The following is a 7,448-nucleotide window of genomic DNA, read 5'->3' on the forward strand; positions in this document are numbered from 1 at the left end:
AATTTAAAATTTTAATATAAAATACTAATATTGGGCACCTATTTTTTGCGCATCGCGCATCAGAAAAACTAGTTTGTAATATAAAAGCTATTCTAAAGAGCTTAGGGATAGCTAATACCAAAGCCCTCATAGGAATGACTATCCCCTTTGCAAAGGTAATAGCTCATTCGTAAGAATGGTATTACCATGACAAAATGAGCAAAACAAACAATGAAATAGGTCATTTCAATGAATGCTATTCCATTCCTAACGTATTTCATGAACCAAATATGCCATAAAAAATTCAAAAGCATTTGGAGAGGCTGGGATCCCCTAACCTCTTTAGTTCTGCCCTATCCCCGACAGGACAGCGTTACAAAATAATAATAGTAATAATATTGTTCCCACAAGTGACAATCATCATGACATAAAGAAAGGAATCAAAATAAAGGAGAAGATTTATAACTTTTGAGCATAGTGCAACAATTTCAATGGCTCATGAGTTTTTAAAATATATTTTTGACAAAAATAGGTAGAGGTAATTAATTTTTAATTTGATTGAAACTTTTGTTCATAAACACTTTTAAATATGATCTCAATTGTCAAATTTAAAAAAGGAAAATGGAAGCACCTACTCTTGTACGTCACTTACAAACCATCTGTCTTAATGTGGTAAAATATTAGACAAGTACAATCAAGTTAGTCGGACGATTGATTTGATAACTATAAAGTTTCAAATTTGACTCACAGTAGGAGCGGCCAATTGGTCTTCTTGATTTAAAGCCAATCAACTATGGGTAACTTAGATTGATTTACCTGCTTGTGATCCTTTATCGGTTAGAGCTACACATCGGACGGTTGACTTGGTAATTATAATGTTTCAAGTTTGACTTTAGTGAGAACTGTCTATTATATTGGCCTTCGATCTTCTTAATTTGAGCCGATTAACTATGAGTAATTTAAACTAATTTACCTTCTTATAGTTGTTGAACAATTTACCTTCTGTTCCAAAAAAAAGAAAAAAAAAAACATTGAGGAAGGATAGGTTAGGTTTGCAAAGACTTATACGTGTGTCGCAAATGCATAGTTAAATATCTTTAGTCTTTTTGGGTTGCTTGCCCCCTTCATTGAATAATAAAAAAAAAACCCACCAATTTGATCAAATTGTTGTTTAAACTGATTGTTTAATTTGACTCTCTACCAAGGAATCATAATGGAAGATAATGATCTGTCATATACCGGATTGGTTATTAAAGATTGCATAGATTTTATTAATAGGGTTGCTTGTGTTTGTGTTCAACCCATTAGGAGACTAGTGAACCTTGCATGTACCCCATTCTTTAGTCAAGGCTACGATTTCTCACTTCTCAGACTGCTCCAATGGTGTACTTTGCCAATAGCTTAGGCCATCAACAACCATCTACACTAAATTCTACATCAAAAAGAATATTCCCAACATATTCTTACATTAAAATTTATCCATCTTCAACCCATTATACAAAATTCTGCACCAAATTTTATTTCTTCACTAAAATAATTTATTTTCTCATAAATTAAGACTTTGTATTATCTTTAAATATTTTAATATAAAATATAATTATAATGCAAATATTCTTTTAAGACTTTGTATTATCTTTAAATATTTTAATATAAAATATAATTATAATGCAAATATTATTTTAAGACTCTGCATTATCTTTAAATATTTTAATATAAAATATAATTATAATGCAAATATTATTTTATTCCACAATAAAAAATTATAAAATATCCATTACATTTAATTTTCATAATTACCGTATCGTTCCACAATAATATTATTTTGTTAAAATTATGCTTTACGTACTTTCATTTTTATTTAATCTATGTTCAATATTAGCCTTGTTTTAATCTTCCTGATGAGATCTTTCAAATGATATAATTTATTTTTAATAATATAAAATTTATATTTAACAATTTAACAAAATATACAAAGACTTTAAAACTAAACCAAGGATATAAAAGGAATTACATATAAAAGCAAGGGGCAAAACGGAGAAAAAGCCACACCAAAAATGGCGCTACGCTGTTCCAGGGCGTTTGGTGAATTGGGAGGAGGGAATTAGGGGGGAAAAGAATTGTAATTCAGTGAAATTGTAATTCAATGAATAACGTATGAATTGAAATTATAGTGTTTGGTATGCAGGAATAGGAGCACATGGAATTAAAAGGTAAGAAGTAGCAGAATGTCTAAAATGCCCTTATGTAATAATAATAATAATAATAATAATAATAATACTAATAACAATAGTAATAATAATAATAATAATTCTTTCAATAATAATAATAATAATAACAATAGTAATAATAATAATGATAATAATTCTTTCAATAATAATAATAATAATAATAATAATAATAATAATTCTTTCAATAATAATAATAATAATAATAATAATAATAATTTCAAAAAGTTTTTTTTTAAAAAAAAAAAGACAAAGGATTGGGAGGAGGGGCAAAATGGTCTTTAATGCCCCTCCTCTCCACCGAATTACAATTCATGGGGGGTACCCCATGAATTGTAATTCACCATTTTGAGGGAATTGCAATTCTGCGGAATTGCAATTCCCTCCAACCAAACACTGTAATTGTCAAATTCATTGAATTGTAATTCAATGAATTACAACTACAAGTCTACAACCTAACTACATCCAATCAAACAACCCCTCATGCGGCTATGCCATTTTTTTGGTGCGATGGTGCCTTCGTTGGAGCGCAACAACGCCATTTTCCACTCCAAATTGGTGCTTTGGCGCACCGGTTGGAAATGGTCTTAGTGTATTCATATTTTTTTTTGGTGACTTCTTAGTAATATATGGGGTAGATGTGCCCATGTTTGTTTTAACTAAAGGTTCAAAATCCAACAATGCATTGTGTGAACCAGACTTAATTAAACTGTAATCGTACAAGTAGAAGTTTATGATTAAGGTTTGAACCAGAGGAATATGGTTATAACGTAACTATGAATCATTGGTTATTGTTTGAACTAAACGCTTCATGGTTAGAACCATTAAAAAATGGCAAAAACTTGTGTGAGACCGTCTCACCGTGAGACAGGTCGGGTCGGATCGGGTCTAGATGTAAATGTAACACTTATACACACAAATGTCATATTTATATACTCAAATGTAATACTAATCAGGAATAAAAATTTTGTTACTTATAAGGGTAAATGTAATACTTTTAAGGGAAAAAACAATACTTTTACATTTCGATTTAAAAGTATTACATTTTTCCTCAAAAGTATTATATCTACTATACTAATAAGAGCCAAAGAGAGTTAGACCTAAAATGGTTAGAAAAAATGGCGGTCAAATTATTTAATCAAATGGATGGTTCAGATGAATTATTTAATCAAATAGATGGTTAAGATAATTCAGATTAATATTATTAATAGAGATTACCTAATTTAACCTTACTTTTATGATTATCCGTTAAGTTTTCCGTTAAATATTCTTTTCTTCGTTAATATTCCGTTAACTTTTAACTTACCCATTAATTTCTATAAGAAATGTCTTAGGTTCGAACCTCATCTCAATCAAATTTGACATAATTAAGTTTCTCACTCTATTTTACTTTTATTAAATTAAATAAATCTGTAGCTACAACAAAAAATGATACATATGTATTTCTTTAATTTAGAATTATGTGTCTACAATACCTTTATTTGAAAAAATTATTCATTATCAAAAAATTAAATTAAATAAGAGAAATAATTTCATTAGTTATATTGTCTTTATTTCCTCTCATGCAAAGAGTCTTTACATTCAAATTTATCAATTGATATTAATTACATTGTCCATTATCTTATTTTTACAATATCTTGTAATTAAATATCAAAGTTATAGTACAAAATAATGTTATATATTTATTTACCAAGTATTTTATTAATACTATGAAAAAAAATTTAAAATAATTTGAAGCTAATTATATTAACTACTTGGGAATTGGTTGACAAAGAGAGTACTCAAATAACCCAACAAATTGAAGCGGAATCACTCCATTTTACTCTTATTTAATTAAATAAATTAGTAGTTACACCAAAAAATGATACATATGTATTTCTTTAATACCATGAAAAAAATAAAAAAGAATAGTTTGAAACCAATTATATTAACTACTTGAGGGATTTGTTGACAATGAAAGTACTTAAATAACCCATTACCCAGCAAATTGAAACGAGAAACTACCTTTTAATATCTTTGAAATACATAATATTTTAAATTTTCAAATTTTTATTAATTTATTTAATCTTTTTTCTTAAACTAGAGATTTCTTTATCGACAATAACTCATTCAACAATACTAGTTGAACCAAATGAACCCCAAGCAGAACACCTAAAGGAAAGTCCATAGCTCCTATATCATAATCTCATTGCATGACGTTGTCATCTATGCTACCAACAATAACCGAATTGCAAATAACACACTACCAACAAAAAGGAAGAGAAAAAATAGTAAAGATGAAGACAATGACAATGTTACTCAAAAGAGAATTCAGAACACTTAAAAAAATTCAAATTAAAAGTAGTATTTATTTAGACTATCATTTTTAAATCAAATATTTAGACTATCGATTTTACAAGGTTGCAAACATTTATTTTAGTAATAATTATAATGAATTTTCTATATTATCTTGGATTCATATACTTTGAGTTAGATATTTAAATAAAAAAAATTCAACATTCAATTACCCATGTATAAACTTCTCCTATATAATCTTGCATTGATATACTTTCAAATATTTATTTAAATATAAACATTGGGCATTAACTCATTCCCGCAATGTGCGTATAAAACTAGTTTTCCCTTATAAGTAAGAAAAAACTTGTCAACATTACTTATTATGAAAAATGTAATACTTTTTCTCTTATAAGTAACAAAAATTGTATTCCTGATTAGTATTATATTTGGGTATATAAGTATGACATTTGCACATATAAGTGTGACATTTGCATGGTGTTTCGACCCGATCCGACTCGTCTCACGAATAAGGATCCGTGAGACGGTCTCACACAAGTGTGTATTTTGAGTTAACAATCTACTTTAATACTTCAAAAAGTCACTTCGTCTTTGTAAAACTAAGTGCATGTCTCTTTTTTTTTTTTTAAATTATAATACTAAAATTAAAACTTAAATATAGAATTTAAAATGTTAAAATATTAAATTTAAAATGTTTATTTAATTTATATTTCAATCTTTTATTTAAACTAAAAATCAAATAGTTAGTTATACTTAAAAGTTTTTTTAAAAAAAGTTAATTGTTGGATCATGAACAGGAACCTTCGATTCATAAACCATCTAGAACCATATAGTAGCGATTCAAATTACAGTTTTTACTAACAATGAACCTTGAACTGTCGGTTTCCGATCATATCGTGATCATGTTTAAATTATGAATGAACTCCTTATTTTTTCATAAATTAAAAATATGAAAAGTTCAACTATATTCCCATTTTAATATCTTTTTATTCTTTCTAATTTCTTACTAAAATTCATGATAACATTTTATCTTTTACGCAAATATGCGCAAAACATTACTTATATTAAATGATTTTAAATAATTTAGGCAGAAAATCAATTACATTAAAGCGATGTATAAAATCCTCACGACAAAGCATTTGATCCATACGAAACTTAAAGGCAGGCAAATGAGATTACTTATCAGAGATCATTGATAATAACGTAATCAAATCAGTTCTAGGAAAAGCAAACTTTGAGGAATCAAAGATCAAAGATAAAGACATATTATATATAGGACAACCAAGATACAGTTGTATACATTTCGGAAACTTCGTTCTATGTTCCTTCTTTTATAGACAAGTTAAATTGCAAAGAAATTTCATACAGAAATTGAAACGTATTCTTAAAACCCCAAAGTACATATCCTATTCATATTTCATAAGGTCTTATATAGTAAGTAAATTGTGATCAGCATGTATTTTAGTGAATTAGAGATCTAAAGATGCGTATCAAATTGCTGCCCGCAAAAATTTCAATTCCAAATCATGTTACTAGTTGGAGTGGAAGAAAGAAATTTCATACAAAAATTGCTCTAATTGCCCTCATTGTATACTACGAACACACAATATTAATATACAAAATTTATGTGTTTTGACTTAAAAACACAATTTATATTCTAGAAGTTCACAATTCCAATACTAAAAATACACAGTTTAGGATCATGGTCCACCTTGCAAGGTGGACCTTGGTTCACGGTATAACAACTCTATTAACCTCTTTGTGAGCTTAAGGGCTTGGGACGGGTTCATGATATAATCCAACGAAACTGAAAAACTACTCCATTTGTTACTTCTCTTGTTTATAAAGTCATATGCTTGTTAATCGAACGTCTACCTTGTAGCACTAGAGGATTATGCCTAGGGGCAAGAAATTTTATATAGTTAGCATAATAGTTGATTAACTTAGCCTAGTTGGTACGAAATCAGTGGATCAAATTTATTTATACAAAAATAAAAATGAAAAGAGTGTATTCAATTTTCGAGAATATAAACCCAAAGAAAGAAAAGGGAAATCCAAGTGGTGTGTACTCACACTCTCCTTAAAACCGATTTGTTACTTCCTGAGGGTGTTAGGAGCGTTGTAGTGTTACTCTCCTAGAATAAAATAAATCATGACTTAAGCATAAAGTGTCATTATTTTCAAAAAAAAAGAAAAAAAAAAGAAAAGAAGGATAAAGTGTCATTTTCGTTTTATAAATTTATTGCATGAGTAGGATGTAATCATGTAATGATATCAACTGAGGCCGCCTAACAAAACGAAATAGAGTAAATTATTATTATTATTATTATTATTATTATTATTATCTTTTCAACCTAGAATTTAAAATTAGCTAAATTTAATTTCAATTATTAAAATTATATCATTTTCCATCCATAATTGATATAATATCATGTATTTTGTAAAGATATACATTATATTTCATAAGTTGTACAATACTTCTAATAAAAAATAAACTATACCTTTATAAAGCGTTAATTAGGTATTTAACTTGCTATGTGTAAAATTTACAAAAATATTTGATGGTTTTATCGGATCGAGTCCAGCATAAATCGGGAACATACAAAGCCTAAAGGTACCCAAAATAATAAACAAATAAATAATGGAGGACTAATAAATAAATAACATAGGTACCCAAAATAATAAACAAATAAATAATGGAGGACTAATAAATAAATAACACTAAATAGGTTACCCAATGAATCGATCCCAAGTATGCTAACAAGAGGGAGGAGACTAGACTGCTAGACCAAAGAAGTTTTCGTGACTTGAGGTGCCCCCCCCCCCCCCCCCCCCCCCCCCCCCCCCCCCCCCCCCCCCCCCCCCCCCCCCCCCCCCCCCCCCCCCCCCCCCCCCCCCCCCCCCCCCCCCCCCCCCCCCCCCCCCCCCCCCCCCCCCCCCCCCCCCCCC

Source organism: Ipomoea triloba, chromosome 15, assembly GCF_003576645.1.
Source record: "Ipomoea triloba cultivar NCNSP0323 chromosome 15, ASM357664v1".
Taxonomy (NCBI): Eukaryota; Viridiplantae; Streptophyta; class Magnoliopsida; order Solanales; family Convolvulaceae; genus Ipomoea; species Ipomoea triloba.